The sequence below is a fragment of the Canis aureus genome, chromosome 2 (assembly GCF_053574225.1).
Source record: "Canis aureus isolate CA01 chromosome 2, VMU_Caureus_v.1.0, whole genome shotgun sequence".
In the NCBI taxonomy this organism is placed as follows: domain Eukaryota; kingdom Metazoa; phylum Chordata; class Mammalia; order Carnivora; family Canidae; genus Canis; species Canis aureus.
In genome coordinates, this window is record NC_135612.1 from 5,666,968 (window position 1) to 5,682,527 (window position 15,560).

At 34.5% G+C, this 15,560-nt stretch overlaps 1 long non-coding RNA gene across 6 annotated transcripts in view; it reads left to right on the forward strand.

The window, feature by feature from the left end:
• The window catches only part of LOC144292290 (uncharacterized), a 29,442-nt gene extending 14,242 nt beyond the window's left edge, over positions 1 to 15,200 (forward strand). For 4 of the 6 annotated variants that reach the window (XR_013359724.1, XR_013359745.1, XR_013359723.1 and 1 more), the window contains one exon: positions 874 to 1,296. This is a non-coding gene — a long non-coding RNA (uncharacterized LOC144292290). Of the gene's footprint in view, positions 1 to 873; positions 1,297 to 2,924; positions 4,126 to 10,980; positions 11,088 to 11,418; positions 11,500 to 12,679 lie in introns of those variants that run through there. The other 2 variants (XR_013359730.1, XR_013359746.1) reach the window with 2 other exon arrangements.
• Positions 15,201 to 15,560: the final 360 nt, after the last annotated feature.

Consider the following 15,560-nt stretch of genomic DNA (forward strand, 5'->3'; position numbering starts at 1 on the left):
CAAAGGCCTCAGACCAGGGCAGCCAATAGTATAAGTCCTCATTTGAATCCAAAGGCCCTAGAAGTAAGAATGCTGGCTTCTGAGAGCAAACAAAGATGTTCCAGCACAACCAGCCAGAAAATTCACCCTTCCTCTGCTGTTTGTCCTGTTCAGGCCCTCAAAGGATTAGATGATGCCACTAGCATTAACATTAACTTTTTAATATACCCTGTGAGTATTATAGGAGTTCAGAGAAATGATCTGTGGACAATCAATATGAAATGATAGGTGTCCTTGTCTTTAAAGATGGGTAAGTTGTAGACTGTAAAGAGAATCTCAACATGGGTAAATAGTATGGAAGAATAAAAATGCAGCAGGAAGGATTTTAGTAGAGGAGAAACATTCACTGAACATTCCTTCAGAGCAAACACTGAATTTGATACTCATGGCATATACGTGAGTCCTAGTTCTTCATGTATTTTAAATGCTCATAATTTTACTTGGAGACGTATTGGTGTTAGCTTAATGCTGGTCTTTATGTGGGGTATGATAATGCTGTAATTGGAATATTATCTCTAATGTCTTAAAATTAAATGTCTACTTTTTCATGCTACAGACAAATTTTTCTTTATTTCCTTATATGCATGCAATCCATTGTAAAGGAAAAACTGGTAATTATTTAGTTTTTTCACTGAATGTAAAGTAGCAAAATCTTGGGGGCTAAAATTACATGGTGTTTCCTCATTTTTAAAAAGTGGCATTGTCACTATTTAATCAAAAATTATGACCTGGTAACCAGGGACTCTCAATTTTCAGTGACATTGACTACACAATTGCTTTGTGTTTCTAATTTTGTATTTTCTGTTTGTTTTCTCATGCCAATACACACCCCAGTCAACAGAGGAACTCCATTCTTTGGAACTTCAGAGTGACAAGTGAACCCTGGCTGAAGGGGCAAACACAGATTCAACTGTTGTTGGACAGATTGCCAGAGGAAAAACCAAGGTCTGGAGATTTTTACATCCAGTTAAATAGTGACCAACAAGTGTTAGAGATCATTTGCAAGCCTATATATTGGCCAGAACTTCTCAATTAGAGCCATGCATGATGAGGGTCAAGGAAGTGTACTATGTGCCTGAAGGGTCAGGAGTCAGAAACATTTCATGAACAACACTAAATTTTCCCATTTTAATTGCTACCTCTCTTTATTTCATATAACTTAGATAAAATCTTTATTAATAGATGAACTTTTTGATTATTCTCTTATTTATTGAAATTGAATAAGCAAATAAACTTTTTCTGGTTATTTTTTCTTTATGACTTGATCAATAATTTTATTTTTATTTATTTATAAAAGATTCTATTTATTTGAGAGAAAGCGAGGGAGCTCGAGCAGGGGGAGGGACAGCAGGAGAGGGAAAAGCAGATTCCTCACTGAGCAGGGAACCCAACACAGCCTTGGATCCCAGAGTCTTGGGATCACACCCTGAGCCGAAGGAGGACACTTAACCAACTGAGCTTTTTTTTTTTTTTTTTTTAATCAAGAATTTGGGAGATTTTAACTTAGGATTCTTAATTCAGTGTCAATACAAGTAGTAACAAACATCATTTACCAAAATAATGGTACTTCTTTTGACGGCACAATAGCAACACCAGGATTACATGTAATTGCTTCAAAGGCTAATTTTTAAGCTGACCAAACATCAATTTGATGATCATCTATGATTTGCTAATTTCCATATTTGGACTTTTTCTTTAAATATAGTTGAATTTTTCTTTAAATATAGTTCACTGATTTTATTCCAATTAAATATATCACTACCTAGCTCTTTCCTACCTAAATAAAATATTTAATCCTTGGATCATGAGAAGTATAAATGTTAATAAAGGCATTCAACTTGCTGAACAACATTGGAGTCATCCAGGTAGCTGGTAGGACTCTTTTGAACCATTGAGAAATAAAGAAAAATAATAACTTAGAGATGATGATTCAGCATTTTCTCAATGAGCATGTGCCTCTGAGAAGAAACACAATAAGATCTTGTTATCAGCCCATATTTTAATATCTCTGAAAGGAGAGTGGAGATTCTCCAAAGAGTTTCCAGATCATTGAGAAAGAAATGAATAACACTGTTTGTGCAAGTGGTTAGGAGTTGGAAAATTAAGTGGAAGGGTTATATTTATTAGGAAAGGGACTATGGAAAAATGTTGACTATGAAGGATTTACAAGAACTGATATAATTCTCTATAATGAATGTTGTATACATAAGACAATATGTTCCATATTTTGTGGTTGTTTAACAGACTGTCAAGAATAATTTTGACAAAGTGTTCCCCTTACCATTTGATTACAGCTTAGCTCAGAAGGTGTAAATCCACAGTACCAAATATTTCATAGTATAAAATGCATGTGGAAGTCCTGTTAATAATCAATATACTATTTGTCAGGAATACATGTGAGACAGTTTTGCCTGTTTTCAGTATTACATTGTTATTGATTTGCTGTCATAAGAAAAAAAAATTAAATAAACTTAAAACATTTTTAGAATACTATTAGGTTTACGGAAAATTTGCAAAGATCCTATACAAAATTCTTTAATACCCCTCACCCAGTTAACATCTGATATCACCATAGTACGTTTGTCAAAACTAATTACCAACATTTGTGATACTGCCATTAACCCCGCCCTTTATTTGGATTTTCCTAGTTTCTTGCTAACACCCTTTTTCTATCCCAGGTTTCTCTCCAGGATATACTGCATTACATTTAATCATTATGTTTGTTTAGCTTCCTCTGTAGAGTGACAGTTTCTCAAAGTGCCTTGGTTATGATGGTGTGGCTGTATTTGAGTACTGGTCAGGTGTTTTGTAGACTAGATCTTAGTTTGAGTTTTTCTGATTTGTTTTTTTGTTTTGTTTTTCTATGTTTACATTGGGGCTTCAAGGCTTTAGGGAGAAGACTATGAAGGTGAAGTGCCATTCTTCTCACATATATCAAAGATATGAAAAACCAAAATAATTTTTCACTGAAGGTATTAGCCTTGATCACCCCTCTGTCTCCAGTGTAGTTCACTTTTCTACCTTTTCCAGACTCTCCACTTTGGAAAAATCGTGGGGATTTAAAACATATTTCCTTCAAAGATTTAGGGAAAAAGAAGCATAATGTAAGCCCTTACAAGCACAGAATAAAGCAATGAAGTCACAAATATGAAGGTCAAATTCTTACCTAAAGCAGACTGTTGTATCTTCAGCCTGGAAAAGAAATAAAGTCCGTTTATCTTCAAATGGAAGGTTGTCTTTCTTTCCTGAAATGTTGATCATTGGTGTTAAGATTTATATTGTTATTCCTTAATGAAGCTTAATTGTTACACGTAAAGGGCATTTAAAATTTTGCTGTAAGTGTTCTGGAAACAGTCACTGGAAATTGTTGAGGAAGAGATGAAAAGAAATTAAGAAGAGCCAAAACAATAAAAAGTAAATGAAAGTATTCTAAAAGAACAGAAGTCATTTGAAGATTAAAGAACTACAGAGGTTACTATTTTAGTGTATGAGTAGAGAGATGAATTATATTACTAGAATCAAGTGTGTTTGAACAAATAAATATAAGCCAGCTAAGAATCATAATTATTTGGCGCTCCCATAAAGCTTTTTATAATTTCTTCATCCCAGGTAATCAGAATATTTTTAACAGACTTGAAAGGCAAAGACTGATGGGTGTGCCAGGATAAAGACAGACAGATCAATTAAGCAACTCTAGAAACTGATAAGATTTCTTTCATGAGATAATAACATTTTTCAATTCATTTATTCCTATTCTGATTAATTAGGAGAATATTTTGAGTGGATTCTGGCAGATTTATTGCTAATTAGCTTGGCTCAGTAAAACTTGCTGCCTGGTACAGGATATAGTGACAGCCCTTATGTGGAGTAATATTTATTAGGAGAGTAAAATCACTGGATTAGGTCCCTGCTTAAATAGATAACTTACAGTACATTTTTCTCCATCTTGTTTTGTGTCCTTTTCAATAGGAATGGCGATATGAATTAAAAGTGGTAACTCTCTGCTTGGTGGGTTAATACTTTACGTAAAACATTCAAAACATGTGTCCATTTTCCTCATAGAAATTTAAAAAGCTATGTATTTGTATCAATTTTGCTCTATTAAAATAAAATGTACATTTGACTATGGCATATGATGAGTAAAAGTAACATTATTAAAACTTTAGTTTTTGGGTTTTTTTTCAGAGTTATGGTAGAAGCACAAAGCTGTATTAACGTTTGTAGTGAAATTGGGAGAAATAATTCCTTTATTGAAAAAAATGCCTAAAATATCTCAAAAAAGTGATTTTTGAAAAAAAAAAAAAAAAACGACCAAGGTCTTGTTTCAGACCTGTGAGTGTTTGTATCATTTATAATAGTTTCATCTCTCTGCTGTCAATATCACCCTATGCCAATTCATTTCCCAATCCTTTTTTTTTTTTTTTTTTTTAAGATTTTATTTATTTATTCATGAGAGACACACAGAGAGAGAGAGAGAGAGGCAGAGACACAGGCAGAGGAAGAAGCAGGCTCCACACAGGGAGTCCGATGTGGAACTCGATCCCAGGTCCCCAGGATTAGGCCCTGGGCTGAAGGCAGGAGCTAAACCACTGGGCTACCGGGGCTACCCTCATTTCCCAATCCTATCGGGTTTATTGTTTTAAATCCCTCATCTGATCATACAACACCTAGGAAAATAAAAACTGTGTGTGAGAGAAGACCATTTTTAATTTCCTAGTATATTTAATAGGCCTGACCAGTCCAGGATTCAGGTCCTCCAGGTGAAAGTAAGACTTCAGGTATGCAAACGTGTTTTCAATGTCCTTATTTTCTCATGCTAATATGTTTGCATTGACTTCAGGTATGCAAACGTGTTTTCAATGTCCTTATTTTCTCATGCTAATATGTTTGCATTGGTGTCATCTTCACTCACAGTATCTTTTCATTTTTTAAGACTCTTTTGGGAGGGGGCACCTAGATAGCTCAGCGGGTTAAGTCTGACTCTTGATTTCAGGTCAGGTCATGATCTCAAGTTCCTGAGACAGAGCCCCAGGTCAGGCTCCATGCTGAGCTGGAGCCTGCTTAATGGTCTCTCTTCCTCTCTCTCCACCCCTTACCCCACTCCTTAAAAAAAAAAAAAAAAAAAGAACCTCCTCTGTGAATTTTTTCCATATTCCTTAGAAGTGCCTTCTTGCCTCTTCATTCTTAGGTTACTCTAGATTGCATAAGGAATTTCGCATTTCTCATCTTAAGATCTTAAGTGAATAGCACAGTTGCTGTCAAAGAGTAAACCAGTCAATAAATATTGATAGAGGAAGGAGAAGGAAATGTATAGTGATTTTAATTTCAGTAGGAAAAATGAATGCCATGAAAAATTACCTAAATAATTTTATCTTGTTTATGATGCAGGAATGATTTTTTTCTCTCTCAATAGTTTAATATGATAGATACTGATATACAACATTATCCCCTTAGGGCTCAGTGGTTGAGCTTCTACCTTTGGCTCAGGCGTGATCTTCAGGAGTCCTAGGATCAAGTCCTACATCAGGCCCCCTGCATGGAGCCTGCTTCTGCCTCTGCCTATGTCTCTGCCTCTGCCTATGTCTCTGCCTCTGTGTCTCTCATGAATAAGTAAAATCTTAAACAGAATTTCTTCTTGGGAAAGAATATTTGCTAGCCAAAATATTACAAGAGAAAATTCCTTAGCTATGGATGTATTTCCTCTTTTTCTCATTTTGGAGGAATTCATTAACAAATGGTGCCTAAATTTACACATTTAATGCAATCCCTATCAAAATACCATGGACTTTCTTCAGAGAGTTGGAACAAATCATCCTAAGATTTGTGTGGAATCAGAAAACATCCCCAATAGCCAGGGGAATATTAAAAAAAAAAAAACATAGCTGGGGGCATCACAATGCCAGATTTCAGGTACTACAAAGTTGTGGTCATCACGACAGTGTGGTACTGGCACAAAAAACAGACACATAGATAAATGGAACAGACTAGAGAATTCAGAAGTGGACCCTCAACTCTATGGTCATCTAATATTCAACAAAGCAGGAAAGACTATCTCCTGGAAAAAGGACAGTTTCTTTAATAAATGGTGCTGGGAAAATTGGACATCCACATGCAGAAGAATGAAACTGGACCATTCTCTTACACCATACACAAAGATAAACTCAAAATGGATGAAAGATCTAAATGTGAGATAAGATTCCATCAAAATCCTAGAGGAGAACACAGGCAACACCTTTTTTGAGCTTGGCCACAGCAGCTGCTTGCAAGATACATCCATGAAGGCAAGAGAAACAAAAGCAAAAATGAACTATTGGGACTTCATCAAGATAAAATGCTTCTGCACAGTGAGGGAAACAGTCAACAAAACTAAAAGACAGCCTGCAGAATGGGAGAAGATATTTGCAAATGACCTATCAGATAAAGGGCTAGTTTCCAAGATCTATACAGAACTTATCAAACTCAACAGCAAAGAAACAAACAATCCAGTCATGAGGTGGGCAAAAGACATGAACAGAAATTTCACCAAGGAAGACATAGATATGGCCAACAAGCACATGAGAAAGTGCTCCACATCACTTGCCATCAGGGAAATACAAATCAAAACCACAATGAGATCCCACCTCACACCAGTGAGAATGGGGAAAATTGACAGGAAACAACAAATGTTGGAGAGGATGCAGAGAAAGGGGAACCTTCCTGCACTGTTGGTGGGAATGTGAACTGGTGCAGCCACTCTGGAAAACTGTGTGGAGTTTCCTCAAAGAGTTAAAAATAGATCTGCCCTACCACCCAGCTATTCCACTGCTGGGGATTTACCCCAAAGATACAGATGCAGTGAAACGCCAGGACATCTGCACCCCGATGTTTATAGCAGCAATGTCCACAATAGCCAAACTGTGGAAGGAGCCTCGGTGTCCATAGAAAGATGAATGGATAAAGAAGACGTGATCTGTGTATACAATGGAATATTACTCAGCCATTAGAAACAACAAATACCCACCTTTTGCTTCAATGTGGATGGACCTGGAGGGTATTATGCTGAGTGAAATAAGTCAATCGGAAAAGGACAAACATTATATGGTCTCATTCATTTGGGGAATATAAAATATAGTGAAAGGGAATAAAGGGAAAGGAGAGAAAATGAGTGAAAATATCAGAGAGGGTGACACAACATGAGAGACTCAACTCTGGGAAATGAACAATGGGTAGTGGTAGGGGAGGTGGGGGGGGGTGACTGGGTGATGGGCACTGAGGGGGCACTTGATGGGATGAGCACTGGGTGTTATGCTATATGTTGGTAAATTGAACTCCAATAAAAAAAGGTGTAAAGATGTCTATTCATTCATCATTGAGTTTCTCTTTTGAGAAAAGCCCCGTTATCAGTTTGTCTCCAGTGACTCTATTAGTCCTCAGATGACTGACTTCAGCAATCATTTCTTTGAGAGGATTAGAATTTCTTCTGATGAAAAATCAACATTGTTAATGAAGTATAGGTGTTGATTAGCCAGTGCATACGTCTGAATGGATAAGAATTCATATCAATGCAAAATAACTAATATCTTATAAATCAGTAAGGCAAAAATCAGTAGTTTCGTAGAAAAAAATGGGAATGGGGAAATTAAAATATCTTAAATGAAAATTGCATACAAATGAAAATAAAAACAAGACATCATTTCTTAAATACTAACAAATTTAACATGAATTGTGATAATTCACTGCATTGGCAATCATTTGAGTAAATAAGAGGAGTAATACATCTTGCTGATAGAACTTTTCAAGATGATAGTTTGGCAATGTCCATCAAAATTTTAAAGACAGGGAATCCCTGGGTGGCTCAGCGGTTTAGCACCTGCCTTCAGCCCAGGGTGTGATCCTAGAGTCCCGGGATCAAGTTCTGCATCAGGCTCCCTGCATGCATCCTGCATCTCCCTCTGCCTGTGTCTCTGCCTCTCTCTGTGTCTCTCATGAATAAATAAATAAAAATCTTTAAAAAAAATTAAAAACACATAGCTTTTAACTCAACAGTTCTAACTTCAACAATTTATTATACAGATATACTTACATCTAAGCCAAGGGACTTATACATATTTAAGGATGTTTAATATTGTTTATAAAAGAATGGAAATAATCTAAATGTCAACAGGGGAAATAATGATGTATCTAAATAGATGCTATAAAGGATTAGTGACATTATGTATAATCATCTGGAAATATATCCATAGTATACTATAATGGGTAAAAAAGGAATGTGAAGAGTAGTGTGCACTACCGCCATACAGGTCAAATTAAAATATATATTCACCTAAGTATTTGTGATGCACAGATTAGGGCAACCATATATTTCCCATTTTGCCCAGTTACTTCTAATTTTCACCTATTGTCTTAGTATAATTAATACTTGCACACTCTTTTAAGAGTATCTCAGTTTGGTCAATAAATTCTTAGTATACTTTATATTTTGGTGCATATGCCTGGACTATTTCTCAAAGTTTGCACAAGAACTACAGTGATGGCTGCCACTAGGACAGTTGTAGGTCTGGGTTGGAAAGAACACTTAGTTTGCTTTATACATCTTTTATGTAGCATGTGTTATAACCTGGTACAGGGATTCCCAATTCATAAGTTAGCATTAAAGATTTGGAACTAATTGTTCAAGTTTATCTCCATAAGATTTTTATAGAACGTGAAAATATTGGGAAATACAAGAATTATGATTAAAATAATATGAAGTTATACTGTGTAATGTGAAAAGAAAAGCAAATGGAATCATTATTAGAGAATGTTTTAAGGGTACAGTGATCTAGAATTGTAATCTGCTAAAATGCCAAATTGTGGCCCTAAAGATTATAATTTTCTCTTTGACCTCTTGATGTTTTGCAAAAATAAGATGTGTGAGATAATTATAATGCCTTATAGTACTTATACAGACTCTTATTTTGTAAATAAGTCTTGTATATTTTCAGTTCTCACCAGGATATATTATCTATTTGAACACCAGTGCAAAACTCAGAGGACTTTTCTCAAAATCCAATTCTTTTTTTTTTAAGGCTAGCATGCTATCATAAAATCAAGTATTTTGGGACAAACCTCATTAATTATTTGTTACAATGTAAACTGCTGATATGGAGCAGCTTTTCTTGGCTGGTTCCCTGTGATAACCCATTAGCTATAATAGTGCCTGGCATATTGTGAGTATGCAATAAATATTTCTCGAATAAATGAATTAATGAAGGAAAGATCTCAGTTTGACAGGTAGTCTTATACTCTAATACTGCTGTGTAAATTGGCATAAACTTTTTCAAGGTGAATCATTTTAACTCTGCCACCAAACCTAAAATGTACTTTTCGAATCAGCAATTTTATTTCTGGAAATTTATCCTGTGAAGATGGCTTATTCAATTCACGAAAATTCACAGACTTATGCAACATGTATGTTTAATGGGATATTACTGCAAATAGTAAAAATGTCATAAATACCGATTTATTCATCTTTAGGGAAATAATTAAAGTCCTTACTTGAGATCCATAAATGGAATACAATGAAGACACTGAAAATAATAAAGTTGGTGTTTGTGTTCTGAGTTGAATTAATTTATAGGAAAGAAAAGAAAAACAGAAGGGGGAAGGAAGGAGGGGAATGAGAAACCTATCAGCAAAGAATCCCTAGATTGTCACAATCAAATATGAAAACTTATAGTCAGCAATGAAACAATTTAAGTTAGGGACACCTGGGGGGCTCAGTAGTTGAGGTCTGCCTTCGTCTGGGGTCGTGATCCCAGGATCCTGGGATCGAGTCCTGCATCGGGCTCCCTGCAGGGAGCTTGCTTCTCCCTCTGCCTATGTCTCTACCTCTCTATCTCTCTGTGTCTCTCATGAATAAATAAATAAAATCTTTTTTAAAAAAGAAATAATTTACTTTAATATCTTTTATATATAGGATTTAAAAATTATAAACTTGTACAAAACGTTCTAAAATGAATATGAACACAGTATATGTGTTTATTTGATTATGGTTGTGTTTTCTTATTACAAAGCTCCATAAAAGCTGGTATCCTGATTTTTTTATGCACTTCTTTGCCACTTGTTCCAATGCATAGTAGACACTTTATTATGTGATTTTTGGATGATGTATCTGAAACTAAGCTACCAAGATATAATCTAAGAAATAAAGTGAAAACATCAGGTATGGAGTTATTTATATTCTTTGTTGCGTGAACTAGAGAGATTTAAAATAAGAAGGTTGGGCAAATTTCTCCCAATAGGTCTACACATTTAAACATTTTACCATGTCTTACATTTGGGAAGAGGCCCATGGCTCAGTATTTTGTTGACATTACTTGGAACTTCTGCTACTTTATTGTATACATACAAAAAGGCACAGGTAGCCTCCAGCTTCTTTCCTACTCTTGTCTTCTTGTGACAATCTAAGCAGCATAGCTATCTTCATGCTCTTTTATTAGGTACTGCTATTAACTAAGATCATCATACAGATGTGTGAGTCAGCAAAAATCAGTACCTAACAAGCATCACCTGTTCCCCAACCCTGTTTCGGGAACATAAAATGACTTATTTGGCTGGACAATGCAACTTCTATTTGTGCACATTGTGCGTAATTCTATTTATTTGTCTCATGATCTGCATTTTGGTTAAATAGAACAAATTGACTTCAAACTGCTAGCCCTCTGTTCTATTATGTATGTAAGGCATGAGTTCATCTTTGATTTTCAAACTCTGTCATAACCCTAAACTCGTTAAAGATTGTGACTTTATAACAGATTTTTTAAAATAGTGTTTCTATAAAAAACTAATCTATGCCTTTGATGATTATAAGTTAAGGTCTTGAAGTAGTCTTAGAAATAAAATGTCGGAGTGCTTTTATACAGGATTATTTGTGGGACTGAATTTCACTTTACTAATATTTATATAAACGTTATGTCCCAGTGTTCTGCTGTTAGAATACACAGAAGTGAGAATGAGCCAAAGAACCAGAAGCCAACCAGAAAAACGAGAGCTGTGAGTTCTGCGCCAACACCTCCAGAAGGGCCTTGGTGAGTTGACAGATGATAAAGTTATGATTAGGTAAAAAGTAACCCAAAAAGTAACCCAAATGACATTTTTCTATTATTTTTAAAGTCTAAGAAGACCTAGACGTAATTGAAATATTCATTTAAAACACTTTGAACTCTGAGTAAGAAGGAAACCTAGACTATAATTTAAATATTCCTTGACCTATTGCTTTCAAACAGGTTAAAGCACACCAATTTTAAGGAAAATATCTATTTCCAAATAATTACAGTCCTTGGGCTTGTGTGAGGGTAATATCTTGAAAGGCATTAACTATAATAGATGTATGATAACTGCCATTTGACTGACACTTAGGTACTACTTGAAGGACTTCTCCAAGGACAGAAGATTCTTTCTATCTCATAAAAAAGCTGGATGCCCCCGAAGGACGAAAGAGTAAGTGTTCTTGAGAAGATTTTTATTTGCATATGTTTTCAGCAGAGAATTACAAGAGAAATCATTATACTATTAAAATTAAATCCATAAAATGAAAATAATACTTATTGAGCTTTTACAGTTTGTCAGGCATTTTATACATATAAGATCTCTTCTAATTCTCAAAAAACCATATGATGTAATTTTATAAATAAAGTGACTAGGGCTTAGAAAGGTTAAAAATTCCCAAAGGTTCTACCTCTAGTAAATGGTAAGGCTCAGATTCAGATATAGGCAATTGGACTGAATTTAGTAAGCTATAAAAACTAAGGATAAATTTCTACTGAAAGTGTTTTTATTTTAAAATTTAGAAAGTCTAAGTGAAATATGAGAATGTTCAGTTCTTATCTTGCCTATTTTTTAAATGTTTACTCAATTATAAGAGGTGTTTATCTTGATTGTTAGGTATTATGTCATATGATAAAAACCATTCTAAATTATGTACTTTGCCTCTTAAGAGATATGCAGTCATTAATACTGAAGTATAGGAAAGTGATTGATAAGCAGATGTCTCTACTTGTAATGTTTTATGTACATTTTCTAATTCATCCCAGTGGTTCATTAAAAAAAAGCAAACATTAGATGTAAGAAAAGCAGATGTTTATGTTTTATATTTAACAAAAACTAATTACTTAAGAAGAAATGCATTGATATAAACGTACTTGCTACATAGAATTTGGTTAATGCATGTTTATTTTTTCATATATGAATTAAATCTGAGATTGTATAGATATAAAAAATAGCTTTTGGACATTATACAAAGGTTGAACAATTAATCCTGATGTCTTTCTTATGCAGTAATTATGTTCAAGAATTTTTACTCTACATATTTTAAGTTTAGTTTATGACTTACTCTTATGTTGCATGTTGATTTATTTCACATTAATCAATTATTTGTGACATGAAAATATCTTTGGGCTAAAAAAAGGCAGTAAGAGTTGGATACAATCAAATGATTATCAACAAATACTTGATGAAAAAATAACAGCTCAAGGCATAGTGCTCACCTTTGCTAATCTGAAGAAAATATTAGAATGTATATCCTAATGGAAGCTATTTGGGGAGAAATAGAAGTATACATAAAAAAATGAAATTTTTCAAAGGTCTATGGGAACTATTAATAATTGGTGATGTGTTGTAGGGAGAGACAGTGAAGCCTGAAGCAACAGTATTTTGGTTCTGAAGGAATCCATTCTAAAGGGTGATAGTAAAGAAAAACAAAGCATATTAAAATGACAGTTGATATGTGAAAGGTAAGTACCTTCTTGTGGTGGGATAAATGATGCCCGAGTAGAGCTAGAAGACCTGTGGAAAGCAAAGCATCAAAAGATGGTGAGGTAGGACTTAGTTGCTGGTATAGTCTTCCATACCTTTTTTGAATGCATATCCTACTACATAAGTTTTCAAGCACAGTTATGAAAGGAAAAAAATGTGAATATTTAACTTTAATTGAAGGGATTTTTAATAAGCCTTGAAAATGGTGCTTAATTCCACCCTATACTTTACTGTATCCTCCTCTAAGAGCACAGATTCTCAGTCACAGCAGTGTTTTAAAGACTCAATGTATTATGTAATGGATTATAAGGCTATAAATAATGTCATAAATAAGACCAATGTAATTATATCACAACAGAGGCTAAGAATCCATCCGTAAACTACCAAACGATCCAGCTGAAGGGACATATGTTTTCCTTAAGATAATGAAGTATAGAATGTGTGAAATTTATTTTGCAAGCTTTTATGTATGTCAAACTTCAGGGAAGCTATAGGTTTTCCATGAAAGATATAAAGGATTTCTTTTTTGAAAAAAATTAGAAGCAGAAAAAAATTTAACTTATTTCAGTCATGAGTATGCCATAGCTAAATTAAAATCCACAGTTTTATATCTGGTATTCAAGAAGAGTGTTTCAGATTGAAGAACTTTCAGCTATTTGTTTAAACATGGATCTTAAATCACTCCGAGATTTTCTTGGATAGCAAAACATAGTGGAATTTACAGATGTTAGCCTGAAAATTAGTAACTATGTCTCTCCTATTAGTGATGGGAAAACTTGATGACCTGGATTCCTTTCAAATGGAAAAAAGAGAGGAACAATGACAACTAGATTCACCTCTTGCCTGCACTTTATATAAATAGGATTACACTACCCAGAGCTTCAAACTCACTCACAAAGGGAAACTAGGATATGAAGCTATCTTGTAAGCAATCACACACAGGTAGCAGGACTAAGTCTAGAAGTACTACTCTGTGTATTTCCCTCCGTATCTTCAAGCATTTCTTTGGGACTTTAAGCTTCTTTCATCCTGTCTCTCACCGTACATAAGCAGCAAAGAATAAGTACTTAGAGAAAATGTCACCTTAATAAAATGAAAGATTCTAACATGTACTTGGAGAGCAAAGATAATTTTAGAACTGAGGTAAATGGGGGGAAGGAGAAACCGGTAGCATAGGGGAGATGTAGTATGAAAGGCAGGAGTGGAGAATGGTTATTGACATAAAAAAGGATACAGGTTCTAAAACATTACTGCTTCTGCATCACTATCTACTCATGGCCTCTGATATGCTTGCCATCAGTTGGAATCCTTAAGCTCACCTGAATATGAGCTTAAGGATGTCCTGGGCATTCTGTATGGCAGTAGGATATGGAACAAAAAATTCTCAATCCCATTTTATGGAGGAATTGAATAAAACTAGTTTGGAATTTTCCTGTAAGCCAGGTCATTGTTGTACTCTATGCTATTTGATAATTACCATTTAAATGACCTGTTAGTTCCAAACATGTGAGGACTTCCGTTGATGAAAATATTTACAAATATTTTAAAAAATTATTTATTTTTAAACACAGTGTGCTGCCATAGTACAGTCCCATAGAGGTTCTCCTCAAGCCAAAGAAAGGGAGTGAATTAGCTTCTTAAAAAAAAAAAAAAATAAACAAATAAAAAACCTTACATTCTTTTCTGTGAACAAAAAATCATCGAGATCTTATTTAATATATTTATTACATTCACTGTTGGTTTGTGACTTTCAGAATGTGAACTAAATCAGCTTGTAAAGATCACATGAGAATGTCTACTACAAAAGAGGAGTTATTTTTCAGGTTATTGAAGTTCAAAATGGCAGTGTATTTATGTATATTCATATCCTCTTCAGAGTGATGATACTTATCCTTCAGGGAAGTTAAGAAGGAGCATTTGTAAGTTTTATGATTGATTCTAAATTTCACTTTTAGAAGACTTTTACACTTAGGTAGGTTTTATTTAACATCACAGAATGCAAGTTTGTGGGTATAATTATAGCAGCAAGATATCAATGAAGCTTACTAATTCATAGCAAATGCAGAGAGGAGGGGAAAATGATTTAAGGCAGAGTTTAGGTAGTAGGAAATGAAGGATAGATTTAAACAAATATAAAGAATTTAGTTTGTGGTTGTTATCCCAAGGTAATTTCAGTATAGGAAAATAACTTTCCCAAGTCTTTCTCTATACAGGAAATCTGGTGTGGGGCACCTGAGTAGCTCAGTTGGTTGAGCCTCTGACTCTTGATATCAGCTCAGGTCATGATGGGGTAGTGGGGTGGTGAGATTTGGCCCTGGGAAGGGCTCTGTGCTCAGCACAGAGTCTGCTTGTTCCTCTCCCACTTCTCCTTCCCCCATTTCTCCCTTTCCCTCTCAAATAAGTAAATAAATAAATACAATTAAAAAAAAAAAAGTCTGGTCTTGCTTATTGGTAAGATTTTCTGAAAACAATATGGTGCGTGACTGCAAATCAAAATATATAATCACAATCTCTGGGTGAACCTCACTTCTAGAAATTTGATTTAAGGAAGGAATTATCTAAAGTAAAAGTAGAATGCTATAAGCTTAGCAAAGTTTAAAATTTTACCTATAAAATCATAAAATTGAAAATTTGTCTAAGGAAATGTTTAAAGGTTATGATACATCAGCTAAAGGAATGTCTGTAGATACTAAAAATGAAAAATATGAAGTAGAAAAGAAAATGTTCGTGCAAAAAGCATAGAACTA